Here is an 18,087-nt window from a genome sequence, read left to right as displayed (position 1 = left end):
CACTGGAATCATGATGTTAGTACAGCAGGACATCCAGGCGTCAATAAAACTTTAGAGTTATTTCCGTTGCTTTTCTGGTGGAAAAAAATCAGACAGGACGTCCAACAATATATAAAAGCCTGCCCAGTGTGCGCACCACAAAAGTCCTTCCATTCATCCCCTAAAGGTATTCTACAACCATTGCCCATACCTCCGCTTCCCTGGCATACTATCAGTTTGGACTTCATCACAGATTTGCCTCAATCCCATAACTTCACTGCAATTTCAGTAGTTGTGGATCTTTTGTCTAAAATGGGGCACTTTATTCCCTTACAAAAACTACCAGCAGCTACAGAATTTAGTGAAGTGTTCATAAACCATATTGTAAAACTACATGGCCTTCCCAGCAGGAACGGCTCTAGGATCATGGTGGCCCTGGGCAGGGAGTTTAGGTAGGAGGCCCCGGAAAAGGGGTTCCGGGCGGGGCGGAGCAAAACATACGTGATGCAATCAGCTTTAAAAGAATCTCCCACCTAGATAAAGTCAGAAAATCATGTGAAAATGCACACAGTAAGTGAAAATCAGATAGACCATGAGTGATGTTACTTGGCCTTAAAAGAAAGTTAGAGGACGACAGTGTACAGTAGACTCCAGGGTTCAGTAAGGTGGAAGTTTTGAAAATTGTGAATTTTACAAATTTGGAACAATTGCCTTTGGGCACGATTAAAACATTAGTCCACTCAAGCTATTCTATCAAGCAAATTTAACCCGTACTTTACAGAATTTCAAGGCCAATGCAGATTAAAAAAAATATGTAAAGCAATCTCACACAGTAAGCAAGGGCATACTGAATGAATCAAATATTTCAGTGAGTTCATTTTTTTCGCTCTTCTGTCTGTTACTGTAACCCTTCGCATGTCAGTCCGTTTTTTAGCCCATGATTAATAAATTAACGCAATGGTTGTCCATTGCACCAACCCTGAATTTCTTCCTAAGGTGGTCTCTCCATTACACCTTAGTCAATCTATAGAACTATCGGTTTTCTTTCCTCAACCTAACTCAGTTGCAGAACAGACCCCCCACACCTTAGATGTTAAGCGAGCCTTAATGTAATATGTGGATAGGACAAAACTATTTCAAAAGACTCAACAATTCTTTGTTACTTTTTCCAAACCGCACAAAGGGAAGACTTTATCAAAGTCGGGCATAGCCAGATGGATAGTTATGCAAAGAGGGCTTTGCCTATTCCTTTTAGAGCCCACTTTACCATGATACAGGGGGCCTCTATTGCTTTCCTAGGGAACATCCCCATAGCTGGCATTTGCAAAGCAGAAACTTGGTCTACACAACACACTTTCCCTTAACTTTATTGTGTGGATATACTAACATGCCAAAAAGCTAAAGTTGGTCAGGCAGTACTCCGTATCCATGGTGCAAAGATTGTGCATGGCCACCACATCCCAGACGGGGAGTCACTACTTGAGTACTCCCACCTTAGAAGATCGGCTGTTAGTAGACCCTATTCCTGACAAGGCAATCTCCCTCACATACAGGAAATTAATCAATAACCAAAAATGAGTGAAATAGTGCAGGCATAATGACTTATTGAGTGCCTTAATCCATCAACCGCAGAAGAGGCCCTTCCATTCATAAGCCAGACCTATTAGCATTTCCAGTGGATGTATGACATTACAACGCATACTTTTACAACGCCTACCTTTACAACGCATTTTTTACAACGCAACATCCATTACAACGCATTCCATTACAACGCATGCATTTACAACAAATTTTTAAAAACTACGTTTACAACTCATTCCATTACATCGCATACTACCTTTACAACGCATACCATTACAATGCATAACATTACATTGCATGTAAGGTAAGTATTGGATAGTGTAGGGGTAAAAATTACTATTCTAACTCCAGGTGGTGCAACAGTAGGGTAAGTGTTGGATAGTGTAGGGGTAAAAATTACTATTCTAACTCCAGGGGGTGCAACAGTAGGGTAAGTGTTGGATAGTGTAGGGGTAAAAATTACTATTCTAACTCCAGGGGGTGCAACAGGGGGTGCAACAGTAGGGTAAGTGTTGGATAGTGTAAGGGTACTATGTGTTGTAATGAAATGCATTGTAGTGGTGTGCGTTGTAGTGTCATGCGTTGTAATGGTTGCGTTGTAAATGCATGCTTTGTAATGGATGTTGCCTTGTAAAAGTTTCGTCGTAATGGTAGTGCGTTGTAAAAGTTGCGTTGTAAAGGTTGTTTCCCATTTCCAGTGCTTACTTTTTCGTTGGCCAAGGTCAAATGCAGGGACCGTGGAAGGGGTGTAGCTATTTGTAGCTCTGAGGATGCTGTTCACTGTAATGAGTGCTGTATTCAGCTTGGGGCTGTCCTATAGCAATCAGGCAGTGCCCGATAGGCTGCTCTGACAGACCTGTGTAAGGGACTTTTTTTTGCAGTTTATGGGCCTGTTTTATGACCAAGTGGACTTGTTTTTACTTTTGATTTCCCTGATATGATAAACAACCATGCCTGCAGCAAACATAAATATATGCAGTATCTAATACCTTGCAAAATAGATATACATTGTGTCTTTACAAGTTCAAAACGGGCCTGATTTTCAATCGTTGGCCGCTTTTAGCTATCTGCTTCGCTAATAGTGAGGTACTTTATTTTGGTACATGGGCCTCTTTTTTTTGATCCACTCCGACCCTGGCTGTATTTCACCAGCTTAAAGGGAAGGGGCATTTTCCTAGCTTTCGTTAGGGTTGTTAGCACACATCTGTGGTGGTCCATGGCCCGCTGTCAGCCTTCTCAAGCACAAGAGACATGGCCTCGAACAGGGCTATTTAAGGAACAGACTCAACATTTGAGCCTCGGAGACCGCTCAGTCTCCCCCCATGGCAAGGTTATATCTCACTCAATGTATGTCAGCTAGAGAGCAACAGGGCATCAAGGCAACCCAGACATACCTGCGTGCAATGGAGAGTCATTGTGAAAACGGCAACTGCATATTTACAAACCTTCTGTAGAATATACTTCAGAATTTCGAGTAAGAATATTGCATTTTATAAGGACTTTGTGCCCCCAACTTTCTTACCTGTCTAGTTCCAACTGTCGTCTATTGCCCTAATTCCCTACACTGTGCCAGCTGGCGCGAGCCAATGCCCTTTACTCGTGCGCACACTCTCCTCCACCCCCTCGATGATCCCCCCCCCAACCTAAGGCAGAATGGATTGTTTCTGTGTCCGCCTTTCATTTCCTCAGGAAGAAGCAAGAGAGGAACTGAGACCAGGGTGAGGCAGTGAGTTCCGGCGCGAGTACATGAGGGTTTAGGTGGATTTGCGGCCAGGGAGGAAGAAGCGGAAAAAAGTAGAGTGAGAGAGTGTGGGTAGGGATAGAGAAGAGGGGGTAGTACCGAGGGAGAGAAGTCCCAGCGAAGGGAGAGAAAAGAGTGCAGACAAATGGCAGGTGGGAGCATAGAGTGACAATAAGTGGCATTAAGGGGGTTATGGGGTAGGCTGGGGAGAGAGGTGCATAGACGGTAAAAGCAGAGTGGGAAGAAGTGCGAGAGGGAGACGTGAACCTGAAGGGAGGAAAAAGTAAAAGGAACTCTGTTCCAGAGAGCCGCTGGCGGGCAGTGCAGGAGATTAATCCACAGTGAGAAGTCGAATGGCCATGGAGGAGTAGCGGTCCTGAGTGGCCGTGGAGGTTGAGCAGTGAGGGAGGGCGAGGGCTGCAGCTCGCCCTCTGAGGCCTTCCACCGTCCGCGAGGCCCAGGAGAAGATGGGGCTTGAACCGAGCCGACCTTGCTGCTGGTGCTGCCGGGCCTCAGGCTGGGGCCGGGCTTGGAATGGTCTACACAGAAACTGGACCCCAACAGGAGGAACGTGTGCCTGGCCGAAGGGTATGTACTCCGACCTGGGGACCGTGCGTCTGTTAGACTGGTATGGCGCCTGAACCGTGCCTGCCAGATAGGCCTGGCGCAGTGTGTGTGCTGGGGACAGTCTAATACAGGAGTATGTCTGTCAGCTGGAGGAATGTGTGTCTGGCGAGGAAGATGGCGCATGCAGCCTGGGCCTTACCTGGGCTGCCTGGTGAACTGCAGTGCAGACTCGACTTCTGACTAGCTGTCACGGGTCGGGACTCAAGTGAGAGTAGACTCATCTCTGCAGTCTGTCCGTGTCCGTCTAGCTCCAGGCGCTGGCAGTTGATGACACAGTAACGGCAGGCTTCCTTCTTCCAGTACGTTCCGAGGACCACCACCACAGAATGCAGGCACACGCCGACGCGGGAAGCAGTATGAGGTTGAGTCTGCACAGACTCGAATCCTCGGCTTCCGGTGTCTGCCAGTCCCGATGCCCTTGGTGAGAAACACCGCCACTGCCAATCAGGGATGAGAGCCGGAGGCCGCCAAATCCCTGCAAGGGGCCGTCAAGCAAATATTGTATCCATCCTCGTGGCGGCCCCTGAGGCTTGGCGGCCCTGTGCAGGTGCACAGCTTGCACATGCCTAAGGCCGGCCCTGTTCCCAGTAAAATAATTTCCGACAGGGGCCCTCAATTCGTTTCAAAATTCTGGAGTCAGTTATGCAAACATTTAGGAATTGAAATAGCATTATCCTCCGCTTCTCACCCACAGACTGACGGCCAGACAGAAAAAGTTAATCAATACCTTGAACAAAGTCTACGGTGCCTAACCTCCATTATATCGGCTCATTGGGATGAGGTCCTACCATTAGCAGAGTTTTCATACAACAATAGCTATCATGCAGCTTTAGGCTGTTCCCCTTTCTTTTTTTACAACTGGCTTACATCCACGATCTATTCCTGCCATCCTTCCAGATTTAAGCCTGCTGTGACCGAAAGATTAACAGAATTGCGAGAATTTCAAGAACAAGCCAAGCGTAGTTTAGCCAAAAATTACCAAAAGGTCAAATTATCAGTTGAAACACAAAACACCAGCACCACCCTATAAAGTAGGGGATCTCGTCTGGTTATCAACCAGAAATATCCAGATTGAAGGCCCCAAGAAACTAAAACCTAGGTTCATTGGCCCCTTTCCCATAAATAACATTTTGAATCCAGTTTCAATGAGATTAACTTTGCCCTCGGAATATACCATCCACCCAGTTTTTCATGTATCTTTGCTCAAACCACATGATCCGTCCACACGAAAAGACAACCCTCCTCCACCTGTTGTAGTTGGAGACAATATTGCATATGAAGTAAATCGCATTATAGATGCAAAACGTATACATGGTTGATTACATTATTTAATTGACTGGAATGGTTATGATGCATCAGAAAGATCCTGGGAACCAGACACACATGTACATACTCCAAGATTGGTCAGATCTTTCCATGCCTTGCATCCGGAAAAACGCTGTCACATACGAAGAACTTTGGGGGGGCAGGAGGCATTTCCTGCATGTGTAAAAGATATTGGCATGTACACGTGAATTACTTGGGAAAGATCTAAAGCCCAAATCACCTTCACATGCACACGTGAGAAAACCTGAGACCCAAAGCTATTTAAACCCCAGCCACTTGCTTCCCGATGTTTCGCTTCGTGCCTAAAGACTCACCTGACTCCGGACCTGGGTGGCAAATCATCCGAAGCTTTTCAGCGCTCCACCCTGCTTCCTTCCCTGTCTTCACTCAGTGTCTTCGGCTGTGTTCTTGCTGCCCGGTTACATTTCAGACGTCCCTTCCTGTTTCTGAATTTCCGGCTCCAAATCCTCTCCCAGCACGGTTTCCGATTTCCTGCAAAAGAGAAAAGAAAAGAGAATCAACAAAGGATTGCCAAGCAACACCTCGCTCTGAATTGTAAAGCGTTAGCATGCTTGAACACATACCAGTAAGAATTTAAACTTTATGAAAACTGTGGCAGACCTCTTGACCTTCTATAAATCAAGAGAACGTTTTGAAACTCTTCCTGAAACAATCCAAGGACTTTAAGGACATTGAGTAAGTAAAGAATGTTAAAGTAAAACAGACATTTGTGTAAATACCTTGAGTCTGATTAGAAGACTGAAAGGGAACAGAGAGCTCAATTGCTATTATTATTTATATATATTTAATGTGAAATTACGGAGCAAATATTGTAAAGGAAATCAGTAACTCTTGTGATAATTTGAGCAATCACAGATTATTAGTTCACCAGTAGTGTTTTTTTTGTTTATTCTTTCTTTTAGTTTCAAGAATCCTTTTGAGAAAAGGTCAATTGTAATTCAGGTATACCCAATTAAGAGTTCCAAAGCAGATGTTTGACCTAAAGATGTGATTTAGGGTATTCATATTATTCGGGTATATTTATCAGATTATACACGAGCTGAAAAATGAAGCCCAGTAACACTTTGCCTTTCTCGCAAGACATTCTACACGACTGAATTGTGAAGTCGGTCTACAAGAATCCAGTGTGTCTTCTCTTTTCTCTCGTCCCTACTCCCCCCTCCCCCGGGGCTCGATCAGGGCGGCAAGTGAATCCTATCCTTGCCTCTTTGGTGGAGTTCAGAGGGTGTTGGGTAATAGAAGCATCAACGAAGGAACAAACCAGAGTACAGGTGGGTGAATTCGTGACACCCTGGGCCCCGGGGACCACCGTCTCCAAGAGGCTTTGTACTCGTTGGGAGGGGGGCCGCGCAGCCCCCATTCTAGAGCCCTTGATGGCCTGGGGACCATGACCCCCTAGAGCCAGCTGCAATGTCTCCCGCCATGCCATAGCAAACTCTGCTTTGCTTCTTAGAAGCGAGAGCAGGAAACCTGCTCTCGCTTCCAAGAAGCAAAGCAGAATTGCTTTTGGGCAAGGGCAGCTGCATGTTAGCAGCTCCCCTTACCCAAAAGCAATTATGGCTCCCGCAGGAGGCGAGGAGCTGGCAGGGACCGTTGGGGCATTGGGGCTCCCTCCAAATTGAGGGTCGGCCCCCGGGGATGGGGTCCCTGGGGCCACAAATGGCACGGGAGGGGGCCACAAAGCCCTCTCCCCTTTAGTTTATTGATTTTTTTTAATGGAAGAGCAGCCCTGGGGGATGTGGTCCCCGGGCTAGAGGTGGCCCTGGGGAGTGAGGCCACGCTGCCCCCCTCCCGGCAATTTTTTTTTACACATGGCCAGGTTCTGGGGGATTGGGTCCCCGGGGTCACAAGTGACCCAGGGGCATGGGGACCCATGTAAAAAAATAAATAAAAAATAAATAAAATAAAAAAATTATTTAAAACAAGGCCAGGCCCCGGGGGATGTGGTCCCTGGGGCCCAAAATTTTTTAAGAGAAGGCGGGCCACACAGCCCCCTCCTAAAAAACAAAAAAGAAAACTGAAGCTGAATCTCGCCGGAGGCCCCGCCCCCTCCCTGCACCACTTGAAAACACGCCTTCTGGTGCGTTTTGTGTAGGGGGATGAAGTCCCCTCGCATCTTATGGGTCCTTAGGGGCCAACTAGCCCACCAGGTACCTCCAGCAAGCACCACACAGTGGGATTGCTGAGGGGTGGTCCGAGGCCATGCCCTTTTTTACACCACTTTGCAAACGTGCCTTGTGGCGCATTGCTGATGGGGCAATGAGGTCCTGTTGTGTCCTGAAACCCTCAGGACTAAAGTGAACTTCATCCCCTGAGCAGCAGTGCGCCAGGAGTCGCGTTTGCAGAATGGTGTAAAAAGGTGGCGTGGCCTTTGAACACTCTCAGCAATCCAGCTGTATGGGGCTTACTGGAGGTAACAGGAGGGCTAGTTGGCCCTGAGGGACAGGGCACTGTCGCAATTAAAACTCACATGTGATTATTATTTTTTTTGCAGAGTTTTATATAGCGCGAACTAGACCCGAACCGAATTGGGTATCAGAGCGCTTTACATAGCACCAGTTACATTACAGGAGGACAGACACACATTCATTATAGGCACGGGAGATTAAGTGATTTGCCCAGAATCACAGGAGATTTTGGCGTCGTTACCGAGACTTGAACCCAGATCCCCAGGTGGCAGTAGTCTGCATTTTCTGAGACTCTGGTTTTACTGCCTCACTGATGAGTGATCCTATCCACTTACGGGTACTCACTGACACCCAAGGTGCTCCTCAGCCCTTACCTCTACGCTCAAAGATATCAATTTATAATAGGATCTTCCAGTTAAGCCATAGGCTAGTTAGTAAATTCTCTCTCTCTCAATCTATGCAGCCTCCATTTGTAACTGCTTCGACTGCCTACTCTTTGGAGTGCAGACCGTTGGCAATCAAAGTCTTGTATAGATCATGATTACTGGACTATTTATACTTCACAGATGTGCCTGCGATTACTCTGTGGCATACCTTTTCCCTAAAACAGCAATCTACAGATAGTATTTCCTTGTGAGAACTAGCTGGCACTGAAAGTCGATGTACCATTCTATTGTGAGTTAACTTCAAAACTGTTTATCCTGAATTTTGTTAATGGATCAATATTGCTGATTTTTCTTTATTCCCACCACCTACAAGTGGTGTAATTGTTTTGATTTTCATTAGTAAATCCCCGTGCTAAAGACATTGCTACCTGCGCCTGGTTATAGTATTTATGAAAAGTACGTCAATTTATGAGATAAAAACCTTTAACATCACAAATTCCTTCTCTGCAGCCTTTCTTCTCAGTCCACTTTACTTTCTCTCCTTTCATGTCTCTCACAAATGTGGTCCCTCTTCTATCCTTTTCAGCCTCTCATTCCCTCACTCTAGTGGACCTTCATGGTCTTAATTTATCTCTTACTTTCTCTTTCTAGCTTCTCACTTTCATTTTCCCGTATTATCTCACTGTTTTCTTTTAACTCTCTTCCTCTTTTTCAACAGCCTTTTATTCTTTCAATCTTGTTTTTTCTCACTCTTTATTTTCTTGCTTTTACTTTGTATGTCTCACTGTCTGTTGTATGTTCGCTCTCTTGATCTTGTTCTCTTCTGCTAGCTCTGCTGCTCTTTTTATCCCTCTGTTCTTCTCTCATCCTCATCTTTGTCTCCTTTTATATCTCTCTTTATTTTTGCCTTATTTGCTCTTCTTCTCATCCATTGTCAGCATCACCCTCTTTCTTTCCTCTTTTTCACTCTGTTCTCTGATACCTTTGGGTTTCCTCTAGCTCTCCATTCTCATCTTTCTCACTCTCCACCCTACTTGCAGAGTGTGCACCTTTAAGCACTCTGAATAAGGGGGACATCATATCTGACAATCTCTGGCTGATATCCATCATCTCACAAATTCTAAATGCTAACCTTTGACTTTTTCACTCTATTCTATAATTCCCTTGATTTTGCAGTCACTTTCATGTTAATTTGTTTCTCTTTTGCTCTGGTTCTTACCCTATTTCATTCTCTCATGCTATTTCTCACTTAGTTTTCACATTCTCTTAGTCTATCTTTCTATCTTTTTTGCTATTTTGGTCACACATAAGACTACCAGATTTTGAAAACAACAAAAAAACTGTATATTTTAAAAAAATCTAAAAGAAGAACGACTATTTTACATTAACTGAGGGGTATGGGAACACAGTGCTTATCAACATCGAAATGCCAAGGAAATAAATAAAAGGCCATTTTAAACACTGGTTCATACCTGCTATTAAATTGCTTTCTGATAACAGAAACTAGCCAGTCCTCCAATGTAATACATAAAAATGTGTCTCTTTCAGTTAGCCCTCTATGAAAACAGGGACACAAGACAAATTTCTTGAAATTTGAAAAACTGGGGTTGTCCTGGTAAATCCGGGGCACCTGGTCACCCTAATCACACACGCACTTCATAACCTTTGTTTCTCCTTTGCTGCTTATCGTTCTGTTTTTCTACAACATTCACTGTTTTTTATATCCCCATTTTCTCTTTTGCTTTGTGTTTTTATATCTATTCTCTGCATATCAGGTTTCAGAGAGGCCCTTCCGGGTCGCAGAGTTGAAAGGGTCTTATCTAATATATGGTTCATATGAGGGCAGATGGAGTCACATCAGGGCACATAAAAGTAAACAGCCCAGTGCAACCAACTCCCAGTGCACCGAAGGTTAGGGATCAAAGTGCAAAATGCTCCTAGGACACAGAACATAGGCACATCTATTGTTAGTGCAGCAGGCACAGTGGCACCAGGGCTGAAGAAGAGGTGAGAGCCGGGCCGTGGCCAAGCCGGAGACCAAGATGATTGCTCGGCTTTGAAGCTCTGCCAGCAGTCGTTGCAACAACGTGATTTCCCGCTATCCGGCGTGGCTACCGGGCAGGGAAAAGATGCCTAAATGCAGCAGAAGGGATCCTGATTAAAAGTCTCCCTGCGGTGCTGCGAGAAAACCACCGGAACGGCAGAAATCGGTGACTACAGGCGGAAGGACGACTTTCAAGATGGCGGCATCGACGATATGAGGAGACTCCGGGTGCGGCGGCGGAGGGACTGAGCCAGCAGCTGGGGTGCTGTGAGTCACCGGGCCACGGGCCGGAGTGTTGAGCGGCCACATTCTGGGCAAAGCGGCGCTCGGTACTGGCGGGAGGTTCGTTTGACCTCCGGTGGTCCGAGCGCGGCACTCTTATGTCTGCGCTGATCGCGGGGGCACACAGGGACGGTGCTTGTGATCGTTCCCCCGTCGACACCTGGTACAGCATTTCCAGGGCGCCCATGGGGATCTCCTCCCCACATATGCACTCGCTCGGCCGCGGCCTGCGCTGTTCTCCCCCTTTTCCCCATAGGGCTCCATTGTTGTAACCCTTCCTGGCGTGGCTGCGCTGCTCCCGGAGCGAAAAACGGAATCCAAACCTCAGCAGTGTCTCTGCCCCAGCCACCAATTTATGCTGCAGCAAACTTGAAACATTAACTGCCGACTGCACATTGCCCCACTGCTGCGCCACAAGCTCCATTGTGGGAGACAATAGTGAAATACCCAAAACCTCCTCTGTTGTCACAAAATGGATGCCATTCCTTGCTGATCAGTTCTGCTTGCCTAATCTCTCTTCGCCAGCTACTTGCACCTGCTCTGCGGCCATAACCAGAAGACTCTGGCATTGGGCTTAATTAATACTTGGCGGGTGGAACTGCGGTATGGGCTGCAAAGACCCCAAACAGCACCTTCTCCCCTTTGAAAAGGTCACCAAAGTAGCCCAAGAAGCCCCTGACAACATGACGAAAGGTGGCCAGAAAGACACAACACCAGAGGGTGATAGCAACCAATTAGGTTCCCTGCTACAAGAGATGAGAGCGGGGTTCAGAGCCTTAGATGTGAGCATTGATGCCCTAGACAGGCACATGGCGGATTTGGGATCGAAGATCCAAGTTCACGACAGAAAACTCGAAATGGTGGAATCGCATACATCAGATCTAGGAGATGGAACGGCTCAATCCTTGAAAAGGCTCGGCCAAATAGAACGTTACCTCAAAGACGTCGCGATCAAGAAAGAGGACTTAGTGGCGCGCAGTCGCCAAAATAACGTGCACATTTTGGGTGTTCCGGAATCGACAGCCGCTGGTCGCATGGACACCTTGGTAGAAACAATCCTGATAGACTTGTTTTGTAGAGAAGTCTTCACTATGGGCTTTGTGATAGGACGCACTCATAGATCACTAGGTCCAAGGCCCAATCCTGGTTGCCCGCCCAGACCCATCACTGCCCGTGTCATGAACTTTTGGGATCGAGACACGGCCATGCGCCAGGCACGAGAACGGGGCGAAGCGGCATGGCAGGGCTCCAAGCTGTCCCTATACCCAGACTTTACAATCATGGTACAGGAGGCCAGGCGGAAATACACTGGAGTGTGGAGCCGCTGCCAGGGCGACTGACGCTGGACGCACATATGAGAAGCGATAGAGGGCTTCTCCTTAATTGACATAGGTTGTACGCAAAATCCACATAGCACTGACTATACTCACTACACTGGCAGTCATAATACACAGAAGAGGCTCGACTATTGGCTGGCATCCCCAGAACTTATCAGCTGGTGTCATGTGATCCAGACGCTTCCTCGCACATATTCGGATCACTCCCCTGTATTATTAACATTGAAGGTGCCGCGACCCGAGGGGTTTGAATGGCAGTGGCGATTCCCCAGCCACACATTAGATGATGACGTTTTTAGACAGGAATTACGAGAAGCGATAGAGGACTACTTCGTCATTAACACTGGTTCAGTAGACACTGTGGCAATGTTATGGGAGGGTTTTAAAGCATACATGAGGGGCGTGTGTATATCCAAAAATGCCGGTGTAGTGCGGGATTTGTGCAGTACGTTAGCCCACCTGAAAAAGGACCTAGGGCCGTTAGACTCTGAACAACGCCAGGCAACAGGTCCCGAAATAGACAAGCAACATTTGTCCCTGCTCACAGAATTCAAAGATACCACTGAGAGGGAGATCCTTTTTATGGGGAAATACTACAATGCCAGGAAATACGGCGAAGGCGAGCGGCCGGGACGAGTCCTAGCACAGATGATTAGACCTCCCTATTGTAAGGCATGCATCCCCAAGTTGAGAACTTCGTCGGGACAACAGATCACTGACCCACTGGATATCCAGGGGGAATTTATGTCCTATTTTAAAACATTATACACCACTAGATTGGGTCAAGACAGGGTGCAGCAGAAGAGTTATTTGTCTGAGGTCGCTTTAGTTTATCTCGAGAAGTTTATGCAGGACTTTCTCAGTGAGCCTATCTCTGAGGAGAGCATTGATGAGGCATCTCTGCCCTGAATTTTTATATCTATTTCAAAACATCCCAATCCCTCTCACAAATAAATTCTTTTCGACCCTTCGATCACACTTAATAAGATTAGTATGGGGTGGCGGATACACCAGGGTAAACTGGCAGGTTTTGACACTCCCCTGCGATAGAGGTGGGTTTGGGGTCCCTGATTTACAACTGGACTATTTAGCTGCACAGTGCAGTTTTGCATAGACATGGTACCACCCTGATGCCAGAATTCCATACCTCCGACCAGAGTCTGACTTAGTCCTCCCGGACATTTTAGCAGTGATATTACCGAAGGGTTTCCCCAAAGATATCCAAGGAGCATCGACCACTAGTTGGGCATGGGAGAAATTGTGTTGCATAACACACACACCATTGCTTTATTCTTCCGACCTCCCACTCCCGAACCCTAAATGGATACCTATAACTAGCAAAAAGCTCATACAGAAGACATGCGCTAAATTTGACATTGCTAAGATAGGCGTTCTATTTCCAGATGGACATATTTCTGATCCTGATGATGATTCCTTGTTCCCTGGTGCCACATTCATGGACAGATACGTCCTTCTATAAATCTGTTCTGCCCTGCGAGCTATTTTACCGGACTACCCTCTGGAACCTCCTTCCTTCCCCCCACTCACGACAGTGATAAGCAGCGAGAGAGAGGTACATCTAATATCCCAGCTCTATAAGGCATGCGCTGCAATCGTAGACGGAGTACGCAGTGCATGGGAGACTGACTTGGGTAATCCGATCACAGACGAACAGTGGGCTGCCTGCTGTGCAGTTACGAAAAATGTCTCCCTTAATGGCCGACACAAACTAATACACTTTAAGTTTCTTCATAGGATATACATTACCCCCTCCAGACTCCACAGGATAGACCCTGTCAGGCCGCACCATTGTGCAAGATGCAGCGCTCCAAATGAAGACTTCGCCCACCTCGCCTGGACCTGTCCACGCAAACACTCATACTGGGTAGGAATACATAAGATAGTGAGTGGCTTGGTTAAGGTACCGATGACCCCCTTGCCAGAGATTGCCCTGTTGGGATATGTAAAGCATTTCCCACCGGTAATTCGCAGGTTTGTTGCCATCAGCTTACTACTGGCCAAAAGGGGGGTATCCATTCATTGGGGTGGCAGAACAGCACCCTCGGTGAAGGGATGGCTGAAGAGCATGGTGTCCTGTTCCACACACAGCGACCTATATGCAATAACGGTCCTCCCCCACCTCCAGGCCCAGAGATATCTGGGGAACTTTCACAACATACCTAGAGGCGCAGCGGCAAGACCTCCCCTACCCAGAAAGAACAGGGCATAGTCCCAACATGGGTGGGTTAGACTGTCCCGAGATACATGTCTATAATCAACTACACCGGATGCTAAACTCCTTTTTTGATGTCGGTACAGAGGATGTATTCCCATGCCATGATTATAAACAGCGTTTATGTGAAGAACGATTGTAACAGAAAATATGTTAGCAGTCGAGGGACATGCTTTATTAGGTCGAGGACAGTAGGCTGCGCTTGTGCAGTCTCTGTGAGAGATTTAATGTTTTGTAGTATGGGGGCTTGAACCCGCCTCTCTCCTCCATTGGCTGGCTTCCTAAATGGAGGCCAGCCATTGGAGGAAAGGGCATCACTCCGTTCAAGCCCCGTCTCTTTCGGATTCATGGGCGTGGTTTTGCGTTCTTTCGACCTGTGACGTCATCCGTCACTCAGAACGCAAAAAACACGCCCGATTCCGGAATTTTCAGACCTTTGCGGACGCCATTTTGCTGCTCGGTAAAACCAGGAGAGCAGTGTCTACCGAGGACATGAGGTAACTATCCCTTGTCTTGCCTCTGCCACCCTGTTTGTGCCGTTTTTCATCCCAGCCTCCACTCCTCTGAATCCTCCTGGACAAGCCTCAACCACTTTACACCACTCCCGGATACGCCTCACCTCCTCTGCACCCCCAGCCAGGAACAGGTACCACCTCCTCTGCACCACTGGACAGGCCTCACCTGCGCTTAACCCCCTGGACAGGACATGCTTCACCTCCTCTGCACCGCGGACAGGCCTCGCCTCCTCTGCTCCCCATGGACAGGCATCTCCCCTGCACCCCTCAGGACAGGCCTCACCTCCTCTCCACCCGGGGACAGGCCTCACCTCCTCTGCACGCCCAGGACAGGCCTCACCTCTTCTGCTCCCCCTGGACATGCAACTCCTCTACACCCCTCAGGACAGGCATCTCCTCCTCTGCACCCCCACGGAACAGGCCTCAACTCTTCTGCATCAGCTTTGCAGGCCTCATCACTTCAGCACCCCTGGACAGGCCTCACCTCCTCTACTCCCCCTGGACAGGCCACCTCCTCTCCTCCCCCTGGGGGGCTTCACCTCCTCTGCACCTTTTGGACAGGCGTCACCTTCTTTGCAACCCCCCTAAAAAGGACATGCCTTATCTCCTTTGCACCCTTTGGACAAGCCTCACCTCTGCTGTACCCCCCAGGACAGGCCTCACCTCCTTTGCACCCCGGCGAGGCCTCACCTTCTCTGCACCCCTGGACTGGCCTCACATCCTCTGCATCCCCGGACAGGCCTCACATCCTCTGCATCCCTGGACAGGCCTCACCTCCTCTGCACCCCTGGACTGGCCTCGCCTCCTCTGCACTCCTCTGAACAAGCCTCTCCTCCTCTGCACCCCCTGGACAGGTCTCACCTCCTCTGTACCCCAGGACAGGCCTCACCTCCTCTGCACCCCTAGAGAGGCCTCACCTCCTCTGCACCACTGGACATGCCTCTCCTCTTCTGTACCTCTGGACAAGCCTCACCTCCTCTGCACCCCTGAACAGGCCTTTCCTCCTCTGCCCCCTGGACAGGCCTCACCTCCTCTGCACCCCTGGACAGGCCTCACGGTGCTTCTCCCTGGAGCTCTCGGTGAAGGATTCTCATTAAGGACAGAGGAGCCCAGACATCATTCCACCCCATACTGCGCCTCTCACTCTGCCCTGAGCCTGGCGGCGCTATGCACAGTCCCCTGAAGAGAGACACTTCTCCCCTGGTCAGGCCTCACCTCCTCTGCACCGATGGACAGGCCTCTCCTCCTCAGCACCACTGGACAGGCCTCTCCTCCTCTGCACCCCTGGACAGGCCTCTCCTCCTCTGCACCCCTGGACAGGCCTCACGTCCTCTGCACCCCTGGACAGGCCTCACGTCCTCTGCACCCCTGGACAGGCCTCACCTCCTATGCACCCCTGGAATGGCCTCACCTCCTCTGCACTCCTCTGGACAAGCCTCTCCTCCTCTGCACCCCCTGGACAGGTCTCACCTCCTTTGTACCCCCAGGACAGGTCTCACCTCCTCTGCACCCCTGGACAGGCCTCACCTCCTCTGCACCCCTGGACATGCCTCTCCTCTTCTGTACCTCTGGACAAGCCTCACCTCCTCTGCACCCCTGGACAGGCCTTTCCTCCTCTGCCCCCTGGACAGGCCTCACCTCCTCTGCACCCCTGGACAGGCCTCTCGGTGCTTCTCCCAGGAGCTCTCAGTGAAGGATTCTCATTAAGGACAGAGGAGCCAAGACTTCATTCCACCCCATACAGCGCCTCTCAATCCGCCCTGAGCCTGGCGGCGCTATGCACAGTTCCCCGAAGAGAGACACTGCTCCCCTGGACAGGCCTTACCTCCTCTGCACCCCTGGACAGGCCTCTCTCCTCAGCACCCCTGGACAGGCCTCTCCTCCTCTGCGCCCCTGGACAGGCCTCACGTCCTCTGCAGCCCTGGACAGGCCTTTCCTCCTCAGCACCCCTGGACAGGCCTTGCCTCCTCTGCACCCCTGGACAGGCCTCGCCTCTTCTGCACCCGTGAACAGGCCTCCCATCCTCTGCACCCCTGGACAAGGCTCTCCTTCTTGGCACCCCTAGACAGGCCTCTCCTTCTCTGCACCCCTGGACAGGTCTCACCTCCTCTGCATTTACTGGACAGGCCTCACTTCCTCTGCACCCCTGGACAGGCCTCCTCACGCCTCTGGACAGGCCTCACCTCCTCTGCACCCCTGGACAGGCCTCACCTCCTCTGCACCCCTGGACAGGCCTCTCCTCCTCAGCACCCCTGGACCGGCCTCTCCTCCTCTGCACCCCTGGACAGGCCTCACCTGCGCTGCACCCCTGGACAGGCCTCACCTTCTCTGCACCCCTAGACAGGCCTCACCTCCTCTGCACCCATGGACGGCCTCACCTCCAATGCACCCCTTGACAGGCCTCGCCTCCTCTGCAACCCAGGACAGGCCTCTGCACCCCTGGATAGGCCTCACCTCCTCTGCATACCCTGGACAGGCCTCACCTCCTCTGCACCCCTTGGACAGGCCTCACCTCCTCTGCACCCCCTGGAGAGGCCTCACCTCCTCTGCACCCTTGGACAGGCCTCTCCTCCGGGCCTCACCTCCTCAGCACCCCTGGACAGGCCTCTCCTCCTCCGCACCCCTGGACAGGCCTCTCCTCATCTGCACCCCTGGACAGGCCTGGCCTCCTCTGCACCCCTGGACAGGCCTCATCTCCTCTGCACCCCTGGACAGGCCTGGCCTCCTCTGCACCCCTGGACAGGCCTGGCCTCCTCTGCACCCCTGGACAGGCCTCACCTCCTCTGCACCACTGGACAGGCCTCTCGGTGAAGGATTCTCATGAAAGACAGAGGAGCCCAGAGTTCATTCCACCCCATACAGCGCCTCTGACTCCACCCTGAGCCTCGGGCGCTATGCACAGGCCCCGAAGAGAGACACTGCTCCCCTGGACAGGCCTCTCCTCCTCTGCACCCATGGACAGGCCTCTCCTCCTCTGCACCCCTGGACAGGCCTCTCCTCCTCCGCACCCCTGGACAGGCCTCTCCTCATCTGCACCCCTGGACAGGCCTCTCCTCCTCCGCACCCCTGGACAGGCCTCTCCTCATCTGCACCCCTGGACAGGCCTCTCCTCCTCTGCACCCCTGGACAGGCCTCACCTCCTCTGCACCCCTGGACAGGCCTCTCCTCCGCTGCACCCCTGGACAGGCCTGACTCCTCTGCACCCCACTCAGGCTCAGCAGCAGGAACAGCTGAGCTTTCCTGACCTCACCATGAATGTCAGGGGGGGGGGGGGGGGGGGGAGGGGGAATCTGATCCATGGATTAATAAATTGCAGCCAAGTGAGTTGGCAGCTCTCCTACCTGAGCAGAAACCTGTCCTGGCTCTCTCCTCCTCGGGGGGGGGGGGGGGGGGGGGAGCAGATCTGGGGTCTGTGAGGGTCTGAAGATGAAGGTAACTGCACAGACAGAAAGGGCTCCTTCCTCTTCTGCAGCACACGAGGAGAGACAGGAAGTGATGTCACCACCGCTGCTGGTGCTGTCTCTGCCGCCACTGACCCGGAAGAGGAAACCCTTCTCCCTTCCATACAATTTGCAGCTCAGTGGGTTTCATCAGCAGGCGAGGAGCG

The 18,087-nt window shown here is 50.2% G+C and overlaps 1 pseudogene across 1 annotated transcript in view; it reads right to left on the bottom strand.

Annotated features, from left to right (window-relative positions):
- The window catches only part of LOC147737160 (uncharacterized), a 118,089-nt pseudogene extending 100,220 nt beyond the window's left edge, over positions 1–17,869 (bottom strand). The window contains exons 1-2 of the transcript XR_015295523.1: positions 17,822–17,869; positions 5,569–5,746 (exon numbers count right to left, since the gene is read on the bottom strand). The product of XR_015295523.1 is annotated as an uncharacterized LOC147737160 (transcript). The remainder of the gene's footprint in view (positions 1–5,568; positions 5,747–17,821) is intronic.
- Positions 17,870–18,087: the final 218 nt, after the last annotated feature.

The sequence above is a fragment of the Lissotriton vulgaris genome, chromosome 1_1 (genome assembly GCF_964263255.1).
Source record: "Lissotriton vulgaris chromosome 1_1, aLisVul1.2, whole genome shotgun sequence".
In the NCBI taxonomy this organism is placed as follows: Eukaryota; Metazoa; Chordata; class Amphibia; order Caudata; family Salamandridae; genus Lissotriton; species Lissotriton vulgaris.
Note: the sequence above shows the minus strand (reverse complement) of the source record. Positions and strands in the feature narration are given on the sequence as shown.